Here is a 25,830-nt window from a genome sequence, read left to right as displayed (position 1 = left end):
ATTTGAAAAAAGGACATGTTACTTTCTGTGGGGTCCAGGTACATATTTCCAGAGTGGGTTCTGGTTTTGGAGCTGTCCAGTGCTTGTCCATGTGTACAGGGGGGTTAGGCAACCTTCTAGAAGGCATGGAATCAAGAATTTTCAAAGTGTTTTACCCTCAAAATATTGTTCTAGCTGTTTAGTGTCTGTGTGAGTTGATAAAATGAAGCCAACCAAAAGCCACATTTTTGTTAAGCAAGATAGTATCAAACCCACTAGCTTCTATTTCATTCTTATATGATTTAATTGTTTTCCATCTGCAGTGCTTTCTCCATATATCACTAATTCTCATGCTTCAAAGTTCAGTTCTAGTCTCATCTCCTCCTGAAATCATTCCAATTTGCAGTCTCATCCTGATCTCTTACTTCTCTAAGTCCTTTTACACCTGGGGCACAACTGACATTAACATTTTATTGTCCACTGTTTTTTCGTCAGTTATTCCCTATGTCTACCTTCTTCTCTAAACTAACTGTTAAAGTCATTTAGGGTAGATTTGAGGTCTTAACAGTATTGCCATTCCTAGTGCTTCCTATGGGCTCAGAACATATTAACTGCTTAGGAACAAGTTGTTGATTAAACCAGTTTACCCCACTGCTTACAGAATGAAACCCAGGAGAGTTAGCTTTTTCTTGGGCACATAGAAGGTTTATTAAAACTAGGCAAAGGGTTATGGAAAATAGAAGTAAAAGACGATGATAGAAAAGAGTTGAGAGTGTTTGCAGTCAAGCTTCATGAGCTTCACAGACTCGCCTAAAGCTAACTCTTGGTGCCAACTTTGCTTACCCAAATGTGCCAAGGTGAAGGCCTGTGAAGGGTGGGTGAATGAGGTAACTGAAGATTAAACCAGGATCTGGAACCATTATCTTGGCTTATGTTTCTGGCAATAGCATACTCCCTGCTGTAGAGGTAATCACAGGACAATTATTAGAGACCATGGCAGATCCCTAGTTTCTAGACTAAAGGCTTAATTGATCTTCTGTTGGCCCGGGTACCTCCAAAAGACACCTAGATTAGTTCGCATTATCTGCTTTTGGATTATGAAGAAGAAAGTTGTTGCCAACCAGAAATATCACCACTTTCTTGAACATAGTCTTAATCCCTGAAATCCAGCTGTGTGGATTCATCACATTCAGTTGTTGTGGTATTGGGGTTGGATGAAGCTGTTTCATCTGTGTGTACTCTGGGGGCATTGGTGTAACCTGGAACACCATGGGACGCCTGCTGAAATCCTGGTTTGTGAACTCAAGTGGTTCTACTTTTTCATGTCTCTTCTCATATATTATAATACATTTGTTAGGTCCTGGCCCATGAGTATCCATTGGCACTAGGAATATTTGTTTTTTGTTGTTGTTTGTTGTTTGTTTTGTTTTTGCTAGTTATCATGCAGGAGGGATCATTTTTTCCACTTCCCTAATGTATAAAACTCACCCAGAAAAACTTATAGGCTTTAATTACTTCACTTATTTCCTTTATTAGAGACCAGAAAAATGACAAATGTCTGTTCTGAGGGATGGTATTTATAGTTCATTACATGTCATGCTTCATTTGCTATATCCATGCTGATGTACGTGTGCTGTTACTGTTGCATTCTTGCTATGTCTTGTGTAAAAGGGCACAGATGTCTCCTTACATTTTTAATTGCATTATAACAAAACATGGATTTTTCCATTATGGTTCATATATAAAATGTCACTAAAATAACAAAAATTGAATGATTACTCTGTTTTTAAGGTTTTAATAGGCTTTGAAATCCATGGTGGCTTAATATGATCTGCAAATACACAAGTATCTTTCAGTTAGAGAATATTTGCTCAGGCAGGAGTCTCTTCCTTTATTGATTCTGTAAATGCCCAAATAATTTTGATTGCCAATACCATTAACCACATCACTTTGCTCGTCACAATCCTGCATTGCCTTGTCTTCCAGACCTCCATCTTTTTACTTTCGTATCCTAATGTAAGTCATCTTGGTCAGTGGAAAAAACATAATTACTCATTCTTAAAGTTAAACTAATCATTTGAAATAAAGGCGTATGTAGTATAGGCATCATGAATATAGGACCATATGGCATATTTTGTCAGTGAATGGCATTTACTTATTTTCAAACTCAGATATGAAGATTGGACATTTTCTGAACATCTTTTATGGGCCAGGTATTGTATTGGGGCCTTACATACATGACCTTGCTTAAAGTTCAACCCGAGGTAAGTGGTCTTATCATCATTCTACAGATGCAAGCAAAGTAGGGTTTCAGAGAGAGAGAAAAAAGAGAGTCAATGCTTATTTCAGTTACCTGACTGATAAGAGTTGAAGCTTGGATTTAACCCCAAATCTGTGTAACGTCATCTTGCCTTCCTAGTGAGAAACAGAAAAAATAGAAAAGTCACCCTCCAACATGACTATGACCCATTAATGCCTTCAGAAAATGGTTCGATGGGAAACTCACTAACCCAGGTCCTGCTCCATGGTTTTTGTACTCGGATACCTGTGTTGGTGAAGGAGAGGCTGAAATAGCTCCGATCATTCTCCAGTTCAATTTCTGGCTATCACACAATTTAGAAAAGACAAATTGTTCACTCTGACTGCTGTGGTCATAAATATCTACCATTTGGCTGTCACCTGACTTGAGCAAGTTTTTAATGGGCTAAGAGCTAAGAAAATAAATTTATTGGAAGTAGAACTCTAATAATAATCTGAGGAGACCACATTTAAAAGAGTCACTGTGCTGATTGTGTCAATAGACATCAGGAATGAAAGGGTAGGATGTAGAAGTGGCAATGGTAGCCAGAGCCGTGCTAGAAAAAAGGGGGCCCACTAAAGAAGATCTTTGTCTACCACTTTGTGGAAATTAGTCATTTTCACTTACAGAGTGTAAAACACTTAAGATTGGAGGAAACCAGTGTTAGCATGATGGCTGAAGTCACTCAGTGAAAAGAGCAGAGACTTTTTAATCTGTGAGACTCACGTGTTAATTAGCCATTAACATTGGCCATTAACCATTCATAAGACTTTTGGAAAACTCTTCAGTTCCTTTGAAATTGGGACATCCATCTGTTAGGGTTGTGGATTTGTATTCAAATTTTGAGCACCTGTATAGTATGTGTTCAATAAATGTTTGTTCCATTTCCTTAACAGCACATTAGTATGATAACTCCTTGCTTTGTTTCCTAGAGTATGTATTTTTTTATGTTGCTTTTGAGTCACCAAGGTTTTGTGAAATGTCACAATTAAGTTCCAAATTTATTTTCTTCCCTTGGTTTTTATGTGAAATTTTCCTGATGTCCCACTGAGCAAGTCCCAGTGTGATATCTACATTCTTTTAGAAAATCAAGCTGTTTTGCTGCTATATGCATTCTCCTTGGGAATTAGGTGTCTTCAGAACGAATTTAGAAGACTTTGCTGTGTACTACAGGCATAGGAAAACAGCTCTCTGATCCATAGGCAAGTCATTCAGTTATTTTGAACAGAATTTTTAAAATCAACATTAGTTACAGACATTAGCATATAGTAAAACATTATTACACATATTTAGGAGCTATTGAACTAGGTATATTTTATTGTAGATTTTTTTGAACAAGGTATATTTTAAGTAAAGATACACATTTAGGATCAAAACTGATTCTATGGTCAGTAAGAATCTCCCCAGGGGTGCCTGGGTGACTCAGTCAATTAAGTGTTCAACTTTGGCTCAGGTGATGATCTCAGGGCTTGTGAGTTTGAGCCCCACATCAAGGTTCTCTGCTGTCAGCACAGAGCCCGCTTCAGATCCTGTCCCCATCTCTCTCTGTCCCCTCCCCACTCACATTCTCTCTCTTTCTCTTTCTCTTTCTCTGTCTCTGTCTCTCTCAAAAATACATAAACAATAAAAAAGAAAAAGAATCTCTGTGAGTGGGTCATCTTCATCAAGGGAATCTACTATGACATAGTAAAAGCAGCAGAGGGCTTTGGAAGAAAAAACTTGGGCTTGAGTGGCTTCTTATGAAATAGTTGACCTTTAGTTTAGACACATACCTGCCTTTTTTTTTTTAATGTAGATTCAAGTCAGTTAACATGTAGTGTAGTATTGTTTTCTGGAGTAGAATTTAGTGATTCATCACTTACATATAACAACACCCAGTGCTACCCTTCTATAAGCCTTGGTTCGTCATCTATAAAATGGTGATGATTAAAATTCCAACTGTGTTACCAACTGTGAGACAAAATAAATAATAAAATATTTACATAGAAAAGTTTAATATTAACATTTGTTATCATTATTACCACCCCCAAACCAAAGTGTCATGCATCTTGATGAATCAAGGAAATGGTGACATCAAGGTAGGCTGAAAGGGAAAAGGGAAGTGTAATCCAAAATGGATTTTAAAATACAATAAATCAATTCCAGCATTGTGGGTTATCTTATTTCATTCCTAGTGGGAGAACTTGCCTGGGTAATAAAGCTGATTCTCACTGATTCACACTTATGGTGACAGGAACCAAGCCTTGGGACTGGGCTGATGGGGAGCTAGATTAAGAGCCTCTTCTCATCTCATCTGCCCCTCCCTTACATCCTTTTAACAAGGGCATCTGCAAGGATGGTTCAGAACCTTTCAGCTGTTAGGCGATGACATTTAGTGCTAATTACTAGGTCATACTTGCAAGGTGAGTTCTCTTAAGTCCTTACCCTAGTTTGTTTGCTGTTATTCAGAAACTGGTTAGTAGGGTTAAGTGTTGACCCCCTCTTCCTAATGTAAAACAGACCACAGTTTTATGGAAACCCTGCTTGGATAAAAATATAATTCCAATAATGAATTCACTTTTACATACAACTCCTTAAGGTCACTTGGAAGTCTTAACTTCCTTTGCCCACAGAGAACGTGCGCTAGGAGGATGAGTTTATAACTATAATGACACAGGAATGTGGTAGAAGGGCTGGCATTCAGAGGTTCAACAGACTTCATCTCATTGTCAGTGAAATTGCTGTACAAGGACAGCTATGAGGAAGATATTTGTCAAAGGTTTTGAAAGGGCAATCACAAATTGCCGATGAAAGTAGATGAAGCTATGAGAGAGATTTATGAATACTGATTTAAAATTGAATAGTGTTATGAGACACTTTTGGAATTCCACAGCGTGGCTGGTGCCAGGAGAGAAGGGATGAGAGAGGGTAGAACGCTGAATCCTGTTTGCCAGCAGACACATTAGGCCCTGCAGCTCAGATCTCAGCTGTAAAATTCACTGCACTCTGGGCATAGTGGTTGAGGGAAATGCCTGTGGTTTTCCCAGCCTGCCTCTCTCAGCGGGCTTTGAGTGCAAGTCACCTCAAAGGCTGTAAGAAACCAAAAGGAATGGGAGAAGGAAAAGCTAATAATTGAAACAAAATAGAAATAGCAATGAACTGTTAGTTGAAAAAAGTTTTTAGTATGCTGTGAATCATCTTACCCTGATACCTCCTAAGGAAGGTGGTATGATTTTTGAAAACATAAACGTGATTGGTTTATCTCCTCATAGGAGATCGAATACAAAGTTGTTGGAAGTACATATTTGGCGGCAATCCGTGAATGAATATTTACCATTTTATAAATCATGAGAAATATTTCAATAAGATTTAAGAATGAAGTTAGCAGGAGGAATTGCAACTGGGATATCAATCTCACAATGAGACATGACATTGTTCAACTTTCCATGAATCTGGTTTCTAGGCTATGACCTTTTGCTGGTTCCTTCATTCGTTCATCTCTAAGAATTAGAATGTGAACATCTCATTTTATACTTCCTGAGGCATGCTGTGCAGAATGTTAATGATCAAAACCAGAAACAGAGCAACCTTTAAAACTGATGTTTTCATTGCCACATTTAACATCTAGGGAAGTAGAAGTAAAACAATGGAAAAGAGATTTGGTTGTTGCCATTTCTTGGTGGTTGTAAAAAACAAAGGAAGGGAAATAAAGTCCATGACTTCTGGTCATTTTTCTGTTAGGACTTAGGCAAACCAAACTGTGCTTATGTCATAGATTAGTATCGTTGCCTCCCATCCACTGTTGCTCCTGCCCATTTAGGCTTTGTTCTGACCCTTCTCTGTATACTTTTGAACCTTTAAAGATCTTTCCTCATCTGTCCCGACCACTTCCACATATACTATCCATCTTCATGGAACAGAGTAGCTTAGCTGTTAGAGCCACTTTTGTTCTCTTAAGCACAAAGGAGATCACATTTCTGCTCTCCTATGTTGCTGCACCTATCACTTTGTGGTACCTAAGAGCAGAAGTGATATATCTGGGATACACCATTTTAAATTTCTTATTTATTTTTAAATGATTATTTATTATTTTGAGGGATTGGGGGCAGAGGGGCAGAGAGAGAGGGAGAAAGAGAATCCTAAGCAGGGATGTTCGACGTGGGGCTCATGTTGGACCAGAGTGGGAATCAAGAGTTGGACGCTTAACCGACTGACCCATCCAGGCACCCCATAAACTCCTTTCTGTTGTTACTCAACTTTTCCATCTTTTATGTTTCCAAGAACAATATGCTCATTTGAATTAATTAAACTTAATAAATAATGTAATGAAGAAGTAAATTGCAACCTCATGATGACCATTTTTTATCTTATTTTTATTTATTTTGAGAGAGAGACAGTACAAATGAGGGAAGGGGAGAGAGAGAGAGAGAGAGAGAGAGAGAATCCCAGGCAGGTTCCATGTGGTCAGCACAGAGCCTGACGCCTGACACGGGACTTTAACTCGGGAAACCATGAGATCATGACCTGAGCTAAAACCAAGAGTCAGATGCTCAACCAACTGAGCCACCCAGGTGCCACTCATGATGACTATTTTTAAATTTATAGCTAGATTTTATAAATGTGCATTCATGCTTCAAGCAAATTGTAGTAGTCTTAATATAAATGGAGACAAAGGCTACCAAAAATTCAGAGTTTAAAGAATATTTAAAATTAATGTCCAGCCCCATACTGCTCTTTTTTGTACTAAAGTCATTTTTTAAAGTATAACTTTTTACTCTTGTATTTCTATGACAGATACAATTATATCTTCCTAAAAATTATCTAAATGATCTACTATTTTGGTGACCTTTTAAATACTGTGCTTTAACAATAATGCATACACAAGGGAAAAATTCAAAATACAAAATGAAAAACAACAAATAGTAAATCTTTCCTATCTCAGACCACCAGTGCCACAGTCTCCCTCCCCAGATGAATCTAATATGACAAGTTTTTATGTATCTCTAGAAAGATATATGTCTACATATCTGTGATAGTCAGAATAATGCCACCCCAAAGATATTCACATCTTAATCTCCAAAACCCAAATGGGTTACCTTAAATGGGAAAAGGGACTTAATGGGTGTGATTAATTTAAGGATTATGAGGTGAGGATATTATTCTGGATCATACAGTTCTGTGTAATCACAAGGGTCCCTATTTTATAAGAGGGAGATAGGAGAGTCAGAGCAGAGACATATTTGAAGATGCTATGCTGCTGGCTTTAAAGATGGGGAGATGGGCCATGAGCCAAGAAAGCAGCCTCTGGCAGCTGGAGAAAGTAAGGAAGGGAGGAAAGTATGGAACTCCCTCTTAAAACATACAGAAGGATGTAACCCACCCAACACCTTGATTTTAGACTACTGAAACTCATTTTGGTTTAGTGACCCTCAGAATAAATTCATGCTATTTTAAGCCACTACATTTGGGGCAATTTGTTACAGCAACATTAGAAAACTAGCAAATCTATTTCTCTATTGACATATTTATATATCAGCATTTCTCCCTTTTTCACAAATCAGAGTATATTATACTCACTTATGATTTTATTATAGTCCTATCAGCTCAAATAGGTATACTCTTTCTTTTAAGAGTTGTGTACTATTTTGATAATATAAGGTTGTAACATATTTTTTAATAAAAGTTTATTTTGAGAGAGAGCCAGAGAGTGAGTGCATGCATGCACAGGCATGAGTGGACGAGGGGCAGAGAGAGAGGGAAAGAAAGAATTCCAAGCAGGCTCCATGCTCTCAGCACAGATATGGACAGAACCCTGAGCCCAAACTCACAAACTGTGAGAACATAACCTGTGAGCAGAAACCAAGAGCCAGATACTCAACTAGCTGAGCCACCCAGGTGTCCTGTAATATATTTTTTATAACCAGTTCTCTGTTCTGTTGATGGATATTTAGTTTGTCTCCATTCTTTTTCTTAAACAAATAGTGCTACATTTAATATCTACATAATATTTTAAAAATTGTTATATTACATTTTAGATTGAGAGAGTAGTGTAGCACATCACATATACTTATTGTCTCACTTCAACATTTATTAACCCATAGCCAATCTTGTTTCTTCTATAAACCACTCTAACCTTAACCACTGTTTCTGGAGTCATTAGATGAAACTTTCAGACAGCATATCATTTCATCAGTACATATATTAGAATATAACTTTAAAGCATAAGGAATCTTGCTTATAAGATTTTGTATACTTTTGAGCATATACTTAGTATATATTTTAGATATAAAAATGAACTCTGGAAAGAATACTATTTTCAATTTCATAAATTATTTCAACATGGCATATGCTAAATAATGCCCTACTCACCTTACCCACTGTACCCCAATATACCAAACTTATTTTGATACCTTTATCACATAATTAACCCTTGGGTTCCTAGAAAGTGAGTTAAAAGGTTTCAAAATAAGGGGCACGTGGGTGGCTTAATCCGTTAAGCGTCCGACTTTTCAGGTCATTATCTCACAGTTGGTGAGTTGGAGCCCCGTGTTGGGCTCTGTGTGGACAGCTCAGAGCCTGGAGCCTGCTTTGGATTCTGTGTCTCCATCCCTGTGTGACCTCTGACCTCCCCCACTTGCACTGGGTCTGTCTGTCTCTCTCAAAAATAGATAAACATTAACAAAATTAAAAAAAAATTCAAAATAAATTTTATGATATATTCACCTTGGTATTTAAATCCATATAAAGTTTAGAAAACATTAACTGTTTATTAAGTTAATTATTAATTTTAGGACAGTTTTGTGGATGGGAGGCAAGGTCACTGCATATCTTTTCAATTTTTTTCTTATAAATGGAACTTGGCTTCTCCAAAGATGGTTTCCAATACCAGCAGGCTCAAAATCATTTGAAAATTCAAAAGTTGAGGGGCGCCTGGGTGGCTCAGTGGGTTAGGCAGCTGACTTCGGCTCAAGTCATGATCTCGCGGTCCATGAGTTCGAGCCCCACGTCGGGCTCTGTGCTGACGGCTCAGAGCCTGGAGCCTGTTTCAGATTCTGTGTCTCCCTCTTTCTGACCCTCCCCCATTCATGCTTTGTCTCTCTCTGTCTCAAAAATAAATGTCAAAAAAAAAAAAAAAAGAAAAAAAAAGAAAATTCAAAAGTTGAACAGCTTCAGTTCATTTGAAACTTGTCAGAATATTTTCCCCAGATTAGAATTGTGATTTTTAAAAAGTCTCATTTGCCTGAATAACAAAGGTTCTTATAAGGTATCTTTCTATGGGAAGGATTTTTCTATCCATCCACTTAAATGAGAATTGAAAGGTAAAGTCTGTAAATGACATTAGAGCCTCAGTGTATAATCTCCTTTCTCCATATCCTTTTTCTCTGTTTCCAGAATTCATGAGTTTCAGGATTTGTCTTTATTTTGCGTGATGGGTAACTACATGTGATTGCTCTCAGATCTGAAACATGCTAGTAAAGTTCACTGGGGGGTTCTCCAGAATCTTATAGCATTTGTAGAAGTAAGAAATAATTTCAAAGTAAATAATTTTATTAATAATCCTTTTAGCCAGAGAATTTCGGTATATTTCTGGCTTGCACTCAAGCAGAGGCATTAAAACCATTCAGTAATCTATAGGGACTGAGTTATTATTTTTGCTTTTGCATTGACTCCACCCACACATGAATTTTTGTGACACTTTCTGTAAAACGCATCCATACAGTTCACCTAGAGAAATGTCTCTGGAATATTTACAAACATATGTTCACATTTTACTTAACTCAAAATATGGATCACACTACATTTATTTAACATATAAATATATATACATAGATGTCTTCTTGGCATGTCATAAACATTGTTTTTAGTCATCTACATGAGCCCGGCCAAGAGTTTGAAGTTTTACTTGCTCTTTAAATCACACATATGCTCACTGGGTATTTTTCCTTATTTCCACATATGTGTGCATTTGGGAAGAGTTGTGTGGTTAAAAATTGCTTTCTTCCGTGAGTGTGTGTAGACAAAGGCCACAGTGACTCATATCAGAAACAACTCCTTTTTATTGCTCTCTTTGGTTGCCAGAGTCTGCAAGCTTTACAAATTAACCTGGCCCACAGTTGGGATCTTTTGTGATATGCATCCATGAAGGAGCTGATCAATTCCCAGAACCTTACACCATCCACCAAGCTATGTGGTTACATAGTTAAAAAAAATTAATTATACTTATTTGAATTGCTTCGTTGACTAAATTTCTCAGGACGGGTCTAAGATAAATTTTACCCATAGTGGTTCCTGTCACGTATTGCATAGCACTGGAGAGAAGTGTTTTAAGAGGCTTCTAGCCACTTAAAACCCAAGCTCCCCTTTTTTCTTGAGAAAGTGGTGAGTATTTTTGAAAACCAAATAGAAACAACTTCTGTTAATCCTAAAACAAAATCGTCAGAAATAGGAAAAAATGCTTTAGATGTTAAAAGGCAAACATCTAATTTGAATGTGTCTTGGCAATAATTAAAGGTGATTAAAGGAAGTGTTGTGTCACATTTACATTTATTGAAAATAAGTTTTTAAAAAAGCTAAAAGAAGAAAATAAGCTGTTTTCCCATGTAATACATGGTACCTCTATTAATTTGTATGAGTAATTAATCAGAATCCGTGTGTCCCTTAGAGATCTATAGCAGTAGGAATGTAAGGTAATTCACTTTGGGTCAAATTCTATGTATAAATCTATTTCTCGAAACGAATCATTTACTCATTGGTGTATTGATTCAACTAGTATGTATTGAGTGACTGCTGGAGACAGACAACTTACCTAGAAAATATACATATGTTATTTCTAACCCTCTGTCATTATCTCCATTTTAAAGATGAGGACTTGAAGCTCAGATAGATAAAGTGCTGAGTCAGGATCTCATAGCTAGGCAACAGTAGAACTGCGTGCAAGCGGAGGATTCCTGACTCTGTCCAGTGTGTTATTCACTATTGCAGTGAAACTTCTAATCCTGCAGAGTAAAATGAGTGCTATGCTAGAGTTACAGGTCAAGTGCTTTAGAAATGTGGGGAATTAATCATGTCTGAGGGAGTAAGAAAGGCCAGATAGATATTAGGCTGAAAATGTTTGACCCAGTCACTCATATATTTTGCTAAGGAGTTTGCATTTTGTTCATTAGGCTATGGGGAACCATTAACAGATTTTTAAAGAAGCATAAGGCATGATTCAAGAGTGTGTGAAGAGAATAACTTTAGCAGCAATGAGAATTAAAAACTAGAGCAATGTTTATTATCCCAGCTTTTTTGATTGCTCATGAACCCACTACATGTTTATTGTTCATTAATTATATTATTAAAGTATTATAGTACTGAGATTATGTGTATTATAAAACGATATAAAGCAAAGAAAAATGAAGTAAGATTCCATTCTTGATTCTTTTAAATTTTATTATTAGCAGTAAAATAGTTTTGCTTCCTAATATAAAATTAAGATAGTGATAAAATGTTACTACTGTATATACAATTTATGTATGTTTTTATTGAGAACAATGTGATTGAATATATTTCTTAAAAACACCCCAATAACCCTGTAGTCTACACTCTGATATAGAGCTGTCTGAAGTGCTGGCCTAAGTTCAGTTTGTTTTGATGTTTTAATTCCGCTGCTACCATAGTTGCTACAATATTTGTTCAATTTTCATGATTTTATTCAACTTTCATAATATTTATTCACTTTTAAATCTTGCCCTCCAATTATTGCAAGTTTTGTATTGAAATTTGGCTGGGAAGTTTATATTTTCCCTGATATCAGGCAGAGGTTGCAGACTAATTGGAAGCTGTAGGATTTTCAATTAAAAACAAACTTTTAATGTTTATTTATTTTTGAGAGAGAGACAGAGTGCGAGTAGGGGAGGGACAGAGAGAGAGGGAGACACAGAATCCGAAGCAGGCTCCAGGCTCTGAATCAGGCTCGAACTCACAAACCGTGAGATCATGACCTGAGCTGAAGTCGGACGCCCAACCAACTGAGCCACCCAGGCACCCCTAACATCCATTTTTGAGAGACAGAGAGACAGAATGTACGTGGGGGAGGGGGAGAGGAGACAGAATCAGAAGCAGGATCCAGGCTCTGACCTGTCAGCACAGAGCCCAACCCAGGGCTCAAACTCAAGAGCTGTGAGATCATGACCTGAGCTGAAGTCAGACGCTTAACTGACTGAGCCACCCAGGTGCCTGGATTGTCAATTTTTAATAAATCAACTCTATACCCACTGAAACTGTAAAAATTCTTAGTAAGTGCAAAATGTATTTTTGAGTTCTTAAATGTATGGATAAGAATTTTTATAGTCACCAGTATTACTATTGAGGGAACGTTACATAATCACATTAGATGTGATTAGTTCATCATGTTTCTACCTCAGAGTGTGGCTGCTTCAGTGCATCAGTGCAGCAGTTTTCTTCTCGGTGCTTGGGTTTGAATTTGTAGTGTTATTTTCAATTTACTGTCTTATTTCACTTTATTTATTTTTGATGTGGAAATCTTTGTATCACTGTTCAAGGATGACCAGTCTGATTAAAACGGATTATCATCAAAACCTGACTTTTACTGGCTTTTTGAGACAGTATGTTGAAAGGATCATCACGGTCAACTCCCACACATGTAGAATGCCCTCTTCCCTCAGGATAATTGCCATATAAGAGGAAACAGCCGGCATCTTTCAGCAGTGTCTGCTAACACTGACTTACCTATGAGGAATTTTAACTAGTCGATACAGAACTTATTTTTTTCCAGGCACTGTTTTAGGTTCACCAATCCTCACGGCTTTTCTCTAGGAGAAAAGTACTAGTATAATGAATAGAAAGAGTTAGGGATCTCTGGAAAAAAGAAAAAATGAGACACAGTTTTCTTGACATGAGAAGTCATTTTAGGTCTCTGATCACGGTGTGATCTCTACCAGACTGGCACTACTTGCCCAGGGCATATTCTCGAGTTATCTCTGCAAGATTTCAACCCCTTGGAGCACTCAAATACCTGACTAGTTGGCTTGTGGCCCTGGTGACTTTGATCAACTAAGATCTGGAGTCCATCACCTTAGGATGACTTTGGCCCCAATCACATGCTGAATTCCCCATTGCACAGCCCCTTCATGAATGTGTATGCATCCTTAGCTTAAAGCTTCCCCAGTTATTTTGTTCCAGGAGACACTACTTTGAGATTTATCCCTTGTGTTCTACTTTACTTGTTGCAGGTAAAATCCTTCCTCTTCTGTTTCTTTGGCTTGGTTGTTGTCTTTTGGCTCGACACCCACCAAGAGGCGAACCCAGTTTCAGGTAATATATATTAACTTCCTATTTTATATGAAGAAATGTGTTCTTTCTTATTTTATGTGAATTAAATTTTAAGGATAAACATAAGTATAAAAAGGAAATCTAATATTTCTTCCAATGCTCTAGGAGATCCACCTCTTAGCCCCAGGGGTGGAAGGGGAGGGGTGTGGGCCTCACTTTGAAGACTTCTAGATTAAAGATGTGAGAGAAGGTGGATCACAAGGTCGTGGCAATAGGCAAGTGCAAAGCAGTGCTTGTGAACAAAGATAAGGGAGGTGGAGTCATACAGAAATAGGAGTTATAGAATTTATCACTCTTTGACATCAACTTCAGCTAATACAGAAGAAACTATGAGCAGCTTTAGCGCAAAGGCAGATCTCCAACAGCTCCAGAATTGGTGAAGTGTAACCTTTCCAGTTCCTTCTAAGCCATGCGTGATTCTTTCATTCTTTCCCAGTTCAAGCGATTGGATTTTTCACTTTCCAGTTTGTTGCTCAGTTGGTAACTGAATCAATACCTCTCTTGGCCACACCCAGTGGTAGCAGAGGATGGCTGAGAATGGCCACCACTTTGATTTTGGTGAAATGATTTATGTGATCTTTTGAGGCACAGCAGGATAACGAGGAATGTCAGCTGTTCTGATTGTTCTGTTTCATATATGGATCTAATGACATGGTCAATGGTACTTGGACACATTCTGAACCTGCAGATCAGCTTGTGCCCACAAAATATCAGACAAATAATTTTCAAGTGAAAAACTGAGACACCTATCTAGATATTTATTTGAGTGATACTAAACAGCTGGATTACTTGCTTTAGCTTAATAACTAACTTTCTAACTTTCTTGGTTAAATCAAGAGGACGGGAATCCATGCTTCTCTAGCATTTACTTTATTGGTGTTGTATTCGATAAGGTTCTCTAGGAAATCAGAACCAGTGTACATATATATATGTATATATATATATGTAAGGTATATACATATATATATGTACATACATGTGTATGTATATACATATGTATGTACATATATATATGTATATACTCTTACATATATATGTAAGAGTAAATATATATATATACTCTTACATATATATATATATGTAAGAGCAAATATATATGAATAGTCTTACATATATCTGTATATAGATAGGTATAGACTTATTATTAGGAATTGGCTCACATAATTATGGAGGCTGAGAAGTCCCACAAACTGTGGTCTACAAGCTTGCAGACCCAGGAAAGTTGGTATTCTAGTGGTGTGATTTAGTCTCAGTCTGAAGGTCTGAAAACCAGGGAAGCCCAGTGGTGTACATCCCAATCCAAGGTCCCAGCTCAATCAGTGAGGCAGAAAAAAAAAACACAAAATTCCTCTTTTCTCCACCCTCTATTCTATTCAGACACTCAGTGGATTGGATGAGACCCCCTCACACTGAGGGAGGGCAATCTACTTTAATGAGTCCACTAATTCAAATGCCAACCTCATCTGGAAACACCCTAACGTCCAGAGATAATGTTGAATCTGGGCATCTGACAGTCAGTCAAGTTTACACTTAAAATTAACTATTGCAGGTGTCCTCACAATTTCTGTCTCTGGATTAGTTAGTATTTCTGCCTGATTCTAAATGGAAAATATTTTCAATGCAAAATATCTGAAAAACAAAGAATGAAATAAACTATTGATAATTTCGTCATCCAGAGACTACCACAATTAACATTTTGTTATAGGTCTTTTCAGCTGTGTATCTATTTAAGGGATTTGTTTTTGACATGCTATTTTGTAACCTGGTTTTTACTCCTTAGTTAGCTTTTTGCCATTTTCCCATGTCAAAAATATGCTTCTACGTCAGATTTTTTCCTCTATAGTATTGCCGTATTGTGATTTATAATAAGAAATATATATATTTGGTCTTTGTCCTTGTTTCTGGAACAGAGCTTGTAAAACTCTTGGACTTTCCTAAGTGATGAAAGTCATAAAGTTGTCTTCAGTTATGTTAATGAGATGACTTTGGGAGCACATCTGAGGGTGGGGCTAATTGACAGTGAAGCCAACCATCTGACTAGAGTATTTATTGTAACTTTCAGAACCAACCCCCCTGACCTCTGGGGAGGAGAGAAGTGCTGGAGGTTGAATCATTTTCCAATGGCTAATGATTTAATCAGTTATGCCTATGTAATGAAACCTCTGAAAACCCAGAAGGACAGGGTTCAGAGAGCTTTCAGGTTGGTGAATATGTGGTGATTTGGGGAGACTGGTGCACCTGGCGAGGGCATGGAAGCTCCTTGCTCTTTCCCCATACCTTGTCCCATACATTTCTTCCTGTTAGGAGATTGATAGCTGTTAGATAGATAGCTGTTCCTGAGTTACATCCTTTTCTACTAAACCAGTAATCTAGTAAGTAAAATATTCCTCTGACTTCTGTGAACTGCTCTAGCAAATTAATTGAATCTAAGGAGGGGTCTTTTGGAATCTCGGATCTACAGCTGGTCAGCCAGAAGCACAGGTGATTACCTGGATTTGTGATTGATGTCTGAAGTGGGAGTAGAGGGCAGTCCCTTAACCTGTGGAATCTGAAGCTATCTTCAGGTAAATAGTGTCAGAATTGAGTTGAATTGTAGGACACCCAGCTGGTGTCCCAGAGGATTATGAGAGTGAAATTTGGTGTTCAGAACCCCTTTTAAGTATATATGAGCCTGGATATGTTTGCCTCTTTTCAGTTCGTATTTTGTTTTATAAATGAGTTTTCAAGGGTTTTAATAAATATGTTATGTATACAATTGTCTTTGCCAAACTGAAACATGTACATGTACATCATCCTTGTTTAAATGTGTAGGATTTTGATTATTGATGGGGCAAGATTTTTTTACTTACCTAATGGTCATTTGTGTTTCTTTTTCTTTTAAAAGTACATTTGGCCATTTTTCTTTAAAGGTATTTCTGTTTTTCTAAGCACTTTGTATTTTTCAAGAATATCAGCCTCCCCACTTCCAGCTATCTATTTTATGAATCTTTTGTCCTTAGCTTGTCAGCTTCCTTTTAATGTTTTTATTGTGTTCTTTAAGCATAAAACTTTAAATTTGTATAAAGTGAATCAGCTGATCTTTTTATTTTTATTTTGTTTTTTAAAGTCTTTTCTCTTTCCTAATCATATACCTATTTACCTGTATTTTCTTTATTTTTTGAAACATAGTTTTAATTTTTAAAATCAGCTTTTTAAACCATTACAGTTTTTTTGGCAAGTAATATAGAGACTATATTTTTTTCTATATTATAAGCCCTTACTCTAGCACCATTTATTAAAGAGTCTTCCTGATTCCTTAGGATATGTGCTTTTATATATAATTCTATTTTCAACATCTCTTTTATTTCATTGTGCATTTATTAACCATCGTAATTATTTTATTTTTATTTCATGCTATACTTTAAAATCTGAAAGTGCTAACAAACACTCTCCTGCTCATTTACACCCCAACATTTCTTTATTTTGTTTATTTATTTTTCTAATAAACTTTAGAATCAACTCAATACATACCAAAAAATTCCATTTTGACATTTATTGGAATTATATTGGATAACCGTAGAAAATCAATATGTAGAGAATCAACATTTTTTACAATACTGAGTGTTACAAATAATGAACATAATTTGGTTCAACACTTATTCAAATATTTTGCACATCTTTCAGTAAAATTTTAGACTTTTACTTTTTTAAGCATTCCTTAAAATTAATATTTTTTTGTTCCCAGCATTTTATATTAATATTTTATATTTTCTTTATATTTAAATTAGTGTTTTATTATTTTATTTTCTAAATATCAATTGCTTACATTTGAAAAAATTGTTTATTTTTGCTTATTTTCTGGTAGTCATCCACTTAATGACTTTTTTTAGCAAGTCTAGTAATTTTTATGTTGATTGTTTGGATTTTTTTTGATAAATAATTCTGTCATATTAATAATATGATGCTTTTATTTCCTAATTTACAATAGTTAATACTCATTGTATTTCAATGCAGAAATAGTAATGGTTAAATATTCTTGAATTATTTTTTCCCTAGTGACTGTATTATATGCCAAATCCACAATAGAAAATGAGATTAAGCCTTAATTCATAGAAAGGACTGTGTGTTTTAAAAGTGTGTATCCCAAACTAATTTCAGTTATAAATCTAATATCACCTTAAGTGTTATAGATGTACGTAAAGCAAGGACTCAAATCCAATGTAATTGTTTTTTAATACTAGGGATAGTCTGGGCCTGCTTATTTTGAATGTACATACTTGAGCACCACTCGCAAATCCTTTTTACTAGTTTGATTTACTTTGGTTATAAAGGTTCTATGTTTCAGAAGATTTTGCTCTCTTATGACTCCTTTTTATGTGAAGGTCCACTAGGAGACCTGTAATGGGACTACTTTTTTTTCCCTTCAGATCATCAACGTAGTGACATAGCTTTAACCCCACACTAGCTATGTATATCAGCCTTTACTGTTAACCTCCTGGTACATACAGTTTTGAAAGTGCCTGTTTTGTAGTCTGAAGATAGAAGGATAAATAGATCTTGTTTTCTGGAATATGTGTGAGCCCCCCAGATGTGGCATTAAATATATTTCTCTAATATTATTCAAATTTCTCATCATTTCTTTGTAAAGTTAGAAATAATTTTCAACTGAAAATACCCATAATTTAGAATGCCATGGAGTTTAAACACACAACTAATGTGATTAAGTGCAAACTTATTGGAGCAAATCGGAAATTGGCTAATGGAGCCCTGGGAGGGAGCATTGTTTATTCTGGCCATGATGTCTGCTTGTATATAACCCACAGGATTGGTAAACCTAGTCTAGCCTGTCTATGAGAAGTTTGCCTTTGTTTCTCTGAATGATCTGGCTTAAGAACTTAAGCAGGGGAGATTCATTCTGGTGATGACCGGGCAAAATCATGGGGAGCTGATGAAGAGGCCTTCTGGAGAGATGTCAGTCTATATCCCACCTTGATAATAGCACGAAGATGGTATTAGGAGAAATTGGGGTGGAGGAGACCTATATTATTTCCCCAAATGACATGGGCTTCTTTGTTCTTTCTTCTGAGATGTCCATGATGCCACCGCTTTATTCATTATCTTGAGCAATCTGCACTTGCCTCCAAAATGACAATTGTCATATTGCAGTGTAGTTATTTGTTAATGTGCTCTTTCCTCATGACACCAGCTATTGTCAAAGATGATGTTGGAGTTACAGTAGGGCTGCATTTAGCAATAAAGAGGTAAAGCAATATAATTTACTCTATGATTTCTCAAATATACCCAATGATCAAAATCATCTGGAATGATTATTAAGTATACAGATTACCAGGTATCTATCCTTGAAGTTTTAGTGAGAAAGCCAGTGTTGGTTGCCCAGAAATTTGTATTTTAAATAGGCATGCTTCTGGTGCCTGCTAATGTTTGAGAACCAATGATATAGGCTATAATAAAGAGAAAATGAATGTTTCTTTTCTTCTTTCAGTATCTATTCTTTCCTTCTTTTTTTGTATCAATAGAACCCACAGTGATAAAGATTGTATGTGTGACTAGATATGGCCAATGTGACATGTGTGGAATTGACATGTACAACTTCCGGTGGTGTCATAAGGAGACAAGCGGTGCTCCTCTTCCAGCCCTGCCTTCCTCTTGCTGCATGGGATAAGGACAAGGGGACATCCCATCACAGACTGCACAGATGAACACCACACTCTAGGCTTGGGGGCATGGCAAGATAGAGGGAGCCCAGGTCCCTGGATCTCGTGGAGCAAAGCCCTTTCGTATGAGATAGAACTACATTTCTGACTAGCTATTTCAGATCTCTGTTATATTAATCACACTTATATCTTAAATAATATAACATATGATAAAATACTAAAAAAAGTAGCATGATAAAAATATAAATTAATATAGGAAGAAAACATAAAATTACTTAATTTTAATTAAAAGTAAAAGTAGAAGCCAGAACCTTAAGTCATAAAGTTATTTACATAAACTGGTTATCTCTGAGACATCCGTTTGGTTTTCAGGTTTCTAGGAGGCAGGAGTTAAAAGGTATATATGGTTAGGTATGCTTTCTCCAATATCGTGAAGTAAAGCTCTGCTTATCCCTTAACTCTGAAATAGTTTTTCAAGTGTTGCTATATATGGGGAGCACTGAGATACGTGCTGGAAAGAGAGCTTAGTGACTACTCACAGCAACTGTGTTAAAGGTTTCACAGTGTAGTTTCTTGGTGTTCTCCTTAATAACAATCATCAAAGTCATTAATATCTTGGAATCAATATGGTATAGTATAATAAAGATTTCTGATGCTCAGGATTGATTTAAATATAAAATGTAGCATTATTACAACACTAGTCTTTACATGTTTTTTTAAGCATCAGAATCCTTCCTTTCTTTTCCAATGAAATCTCTGGTAGAATCCCATTATATAAAACCAAACTCCCTTGGGGCACCTGGGTGGCTCAGTTGGTTAAGCGTCATATGTTGATGATCTCATGGCCCGTGAATTCGAGCCCCACGTCTGGCTCTGAGCTGTCAGCACAGAGCCTGGAGCCTGCTTCAGATTCTGTCTCCCTCTCACTCTGTGCCCCTCCCCCACTCTCACTCTGTGTGTCTTTCTCTGTCAAAAATAAATAAACATTAAAAAACCATTTTAAACCAAACCCCCTTAATATATGTGGGAGTAAGAGACTCTGAAATCTGCCACTTCAGTCTGCCCTTGTTCTTGAAACCCAAATGTAGAATTCTAAAACACAAGGTAGAAATCCTTGATTTACAGGAATGGGTGCCTGTGTATGCTTCCGACCATATGCTGTAAGTATCACTTTCCTTCAGATGGACTTTGATAAGATCTGGACAGCTGACCATCTGAGATTATATTCCTTGGCAAAACCCCTGCATTTATATAGATTATGAAGACTGGCAACAGAAAATTCCAAAAAAAATATGAAATATTTAGAGAGCCTCTGGTGTATTTTTCTGATTTTTATAGGGATATGGACTCTGGTTTCTTGGTGATTTAATTTAAAGTGATAATTTGTTGGCCAGAATAGATTGGTTTAATCCTACCCTCTGAATTAACTTAAGAACTTGAATTTACTCATTAAAATTTTTAAACATCTGCCAGGCTGGAAAAAACAGAGGCATATATGAAAAGAAGTGCTGGAACAGTGAAAAAGAAAATGGAAAATTAATTCGGAGGATTTGGAATTGTTCTAAAGTAAAACTCATTTTTTAGATGGAAACACTTAATGAAGCTAACAAGATTTTTAAGGAGTGATTTCTTGATTGATCCCAGATTTTGGAGATCTTCATTCCAAATCTCTGTCTGAGGTAGTTTTTAAAACCATGGAAATAGAGTTGGTAGCTTAGTAACTAATACTGCTTTGGAGATTAACATTTTCAACCAGGGCACCTTTGTATTCAAAGGAATATAGAATCTACAAAAAAAATGCAGCTTGAAATTCAAAGCAGACATTTGGCTTGCTATCTTGGGTTAATTAAGGATAACGGGGAATGAAGACATCATTAGAATTTTGTCACTTAAGAGTTTGTTTTGCTACAGTGAAGATAATATTGTTTCACAGGACCATGATAAAGGCTACATGTGCAGAATTTATTTTGAAGATTCCTGAATAATTATTTTGCATACAATCTTCACAGAGTCTAATCATTCAAATTTTGAGTCATAGAGAAGCAGAACTTGAAAACTGATGGCCCACACTTTATTCTAGTATATAGATTTGTGTGTGTGTGTGTGCATGTGTGTATATGTTTGTGTGTGTGTGTATGCATAGAGTAGGCACAAGTTTTTAAAAAATTGACTTTGGATCCCTTTTTGCGATAGCTTATACCATCTCTTTGGCTCATCACTGGGCGCCACTGTTTCTACTCTCTTTAACACTTACGCCCTGCGTCACAGTAATATTAATTTTCTTGGCTCTGAGGCAATTTTTATTTGCAAAGTTATAACCCCTCAGGCTGATTACTGCCTCTGGCATTCGAAGGGAAGTTGAGTTGGCCTACACTTAGTCTTTTGACTCTTCCTAGATGTGAGTAGTCCCTTTATGTAGTGGGTTTGAGGCAGTTGTATGCCATAGCAATTCCTGAAGGCCCCTTATGCACATTTCTTCCCAAACTGTGATCAGTGACCCCTGGGTTGGTGGTTTGAAATCAATCCTGGTGATATTTACACCATGGAAATCTGCAACTGTTACAAATGGTTGGGGATGAGGAGGTGAGCTAACTGATAAACATTTGCCAGGTTTGGTAAACATTTGATAAACATTTACCACTGGTTTGAGGGTATACCTGGGTGCCACCAAGTCTGCTTTTCAAAAGTGGTAAGTGACCCTCTGCTTTCAGAGTAAGCGTTTAGTTTGCGCATTTGACTTACCAGCTATAGAAGAATGGTTTTCTTCTGACGATAAATACGAATAGGACTGCACAGAATGCAAGAAATGTAAGGAAAGAAAGAGGATGAAGATGCTAACTGTGGAAATTAAGATTATAGGTTTTGGAGTAAGAGAGAGACTTCAAGGGCTCTGCCATTTTCTAAATGTATATCCATGGATGAGTTATTTAAACCCACTAAGCCTTAGTTTCCTTATAAGTAATGTGAGGATTAAAACAGAATGTTTCCACCTGATTGCCTTGAACACAGTGGCTGGCACATAGGAAACCCTTGAATAAATCTTTGTAACTGTATAACCTACCAAATATTTTGCCTGCATTATCTTATTAAATTCTGAGAGAGCACCATGATATAGTAGAATAATTGTCATATTTCAGATGAGGAAACAAAGGCTCAGAGAGGTTAAATAGCATGTCCATAATTGTACAAATGTTATGTGTGCCTTGTTTATTATTATTACTTATTATTATTTTATTATTATTATTACCACTCCTGCCTCTGTTTGCCTAGATTCTACAACATGATACCTCTTCAGAAAGCTTAAAATTTTCTCTCTTCTCAGTTAAGGGGTAATTATCAGAGACAACAATGTAGGTCTAAGATTGGCTATAGTAATAGGGACAAGAAATTACCACTTGTATCAATCAGTTGCTCCTGCAAAACAAACTGCCCCAAAACTCAGTGTCATGTAACAGTCAAGCATTTCTTACCATGCCCACAGGTCAGGCAGAGTGATCCCAACTAATACTGAGGTCTGTGGGTTAGCAGGGGTGGTTCTGCCTCAACTGCACATTTGAAAGTAAGCTTCAAATCTATCTGTACTCATCTAAGAGGCTCTAGCAAAGATGAATTTTGCTGCTGTTGACAGTGACCTCTGTCTGCTTCCTAAACCACCTGCATCTTACTTCTTATCTCAGGCTTTGCTTTCAAGCCCAAACTGAGCCCTATAACTCAGTCTATTATCTCCTCTTTGCAGTGATTGAATAAAAGTGCTTTTCATAGTTTCTGAACCTAAACCATAAAGACAAATGTGTTTCTTTCAAAATAAATATCCATTAGTATCATTTGCAAAGTGGTTCTGAAACTTCAGCACCCATGAGACTCCACTGAAGGACTTGTTAAAACACAGATTGTGGGGCTGCATTCCCAGACTTGTGATTCAGCAGGTCTGGTGTAGGGCCCAAGAGCACACAGTTCTAACCACTTTCCAGGTGATGCTTATTCTGCTGGTCCCACTCTGGGAACCACTGCATTGGTGTGCTTTAGCTAAGGTTCAGGCAGTACCTTGAATGAGAATGAATGGTGTCTTAGTCTTTCGGGGCTGTTATAACAAAATACCACAGGCTAGGTGGCTCATAAATAGCATATTACTTACAGTTCTGGAAGCTGGAAGTCCAAGGTCACGGTGTCAGCTTGGTTGGATGAGGGCCCTCTTCTAGTTTGCAGACTTCTTCTTGTATCCTCATATGATAGAAGGAGCTGGAGAACTCTGGGGGACCTATTTTATAAGAGTAGTAATACCATTCACAAGGGCTCTATCCACATGACCTAATCATTTCCCAAAGGCCCAGCATTGGGTGTTAGGATTTCAGCATGTGATTTTGGGGAAGACACACTATGCAGAACATCGCAAATTGGAATGAGATAGAATACAAACGACATAGATTGGGGCATAGGTCCAGAGGCAACTCTTAGGAGAGAGTAATGTAAAGAGAAAAGGAAAAGGAGTATTGAACACTAAAGTCAGGATGGAGATCAAAAATCAGAAAATCAGTGTAAGCCTAAGCAGGTGGGTCAATGACCAAATAAGAGTATCTGTGGAAGCACCCAAGGAGCCAGACAGCCTCAAGAAGGTCCAGATACAAGGGTCATGTCTCCAAACACAGGAGTTAAGAGAGCTCAGAAGCCAGGATCAGGAAAGCCATTGACACACACACACACAGAACTAGATGTGCTCTTGTCTGTGTAATTGCTGCGACCCTAAAAGTCAATGAGAGTGATCTGAGGGATCTGGAGCAGTGCTACAATATTCAGATGTGGCTGCAGTTAAATTATGGTAAGGACTTCTCTTAGGTTCCTTCTCTTACTCCTCCTCTCCCTTTAGTCCTTCTTTCAAGAACACGTCACATACTTCTTGCTACTTGAGCCTCCTATGGATACTCTGAGAATTAATTTGTCTGAAACCTAATGTGAGTACTTCCTCACTTAGCCCTATAGTTGGCATTCACCCCCTTTTTCATCCATACATGGATATTTATTGAGTGCCTCCTATGCAACTGCTCTTACTGAATGCTAAAAATTCATAATCCCAGAGTTCAGGTGAGATTGAGTCTCTTGGCGAATTGTGGTACCTTACCAGGTTATAGGGTGTGAAATAAAAAACTCTTCATCATGACAAGTCCTGATTTGTCAGGCATCTCCCAAGACCTCTCCGCCATATTGTTGTCTTATGCCATCTTTTTAAAGTAAAGATGCATTGCATTGAACTAGTCGCTTGTGCATGATTTCCTTTCCAAATTAAGAAGTGAAAAGTGAGCCGATTAGTAAGTGTAAATGTATAGTTAAAGTATAAACTGTCCTCTCTGAGACGGTTGTGGTTTTGAACCCAGAGCCCGCCATTTATTATGACATGGGGATGGAAATGTGCCTCCCCGAGGCCCAAGAGGCCCAATTTCCTCTGGAAATGCAGACATCTCCTCACAGGGTTGTTTTAATTGTAGAATGAACTGATGCATATAAAGTTTCTAGCAGAGCACCTCATACACAGTACAGAACATTCAGATAAATGTCACTGAAACAATGGAGATTTACATTATCTTACTTCAGAAGTCCAGCAATGAGAGGCCTAGGCTTCTTCAGTCCTTGTTCTTTGCCAGGCTCTGTGTGTTGCCTTTCATCCTCGGCATGTTTTCTCAGTTACAAGATGACTGTCACTGCTTGAGGACAGAACCCACAGAAAGGCAAAAAGGAAGAAGATGCTGGGTGAGAGAAATGTCCTTGTGGGTCTTGCTCTTTCAATCAGGGAATAAAAATGGTCACCCAAAGCCTCTCTGTGGAATCCCCTTATGTCTCCTCTACTGGAAAGTGAAGCTGGTAACTTGAATAGCTTCTCTTCAGATTATCATGAAGAGGTAAGGATGGCCACTAGAACAAGAGGAGGGAAATGGCCTGTGCCAGGTAACCTTCAATATCTGCCACATATGCTGAAATAAAAATGGATTTTATCTTCCAGATTATCTGAGGAGTAATTTGTAAGCTGTTCAAAGTGCTTCTTTGTCTCTTCCTCATTTGTTTCAGTGCCCCTGCACATGCATTAGCTGACCAGTGGAAAATTCAACTGAGTAGGCTTACATTGTATGTATGACATTGTAGGAAATTAAGTACAAACACCTTGCTCTCTGATAGAGATACTATTAACATCAAGTATCCTTTGAAAGTTTTGTTTTGCTCCTTTGATAATATTTTATAGTTTCCTTTTCATTAGTGCAAACTTTAGAATTCAAAAAACGTTCACTAAGCACTTATGTACCAAGTGTGGTAGTGGGTAACTTGGTGAGGACCCAAAGGAAAAAGAATCCATCATTATGCCCTCAAGAAGCTTACCATATGATGGAAATAAGGCAAAGAGGAGCAAAGTGGGAAAAGCCAGAGTGTCATGGACAAAGAAGATGAGAAGTTTACAAGGGAAGGAAGGAAGTCAAATAAACACTCAAGTCTTGGCTCAAGCATCTTCCTTATTCCTAGAATTCCATGATGGTCAAAGGTCGATAGTGGCATTGACTTATATACTGTTTCCTTGATTTCATTCTCTGCCCCCAACCCAAC

The 25,830-nt window shown here is 37.2% G+C and overlaps 1 long non-coding RNA gene across 8 annotated transcripts in view; it reads left to right on the top strand.

Annotated features, from left to right (window-relative positions):
- Positions 1-25,830, top strand: part of LOC113598785 (uncharacterized) — a 603,234-nt gene that overhangs the window by 122,154 nt on the left and 455,250 nt on the right. For all 8 annotated transcript variants that reach the window (XR_008298504.1, XR_008298505.1, XR_008298503.1 and 5 more), the window contains exon 2: positions 13,492-13,573. This is a non-coding gene — a long non-coding RNA (uncharacterized LOC113598785). The remainder of the gene's footprint in view (positions 1-13,491; positions 13,574-25,830) is intronic.

The sequence above is a fragment of the Acinonyx jubatus genome, chromosome B2, assembly GCF_027475565.1.
Source record: "Acinonyx jubatus isolate Ajub_Pintada_27869175 chromosome B2, VMU_Ajub_asm_v1.0, whole genome shotgun sequence".
NCBI lineage: Eukaryota > Metazoa > Chordata > Mammalia > Carnivora > Felidae > Acinonyx > Acinonyx jubatus.
This window is presented reverse-complemented; position numbering and strand designations above follow the sequence as displayed.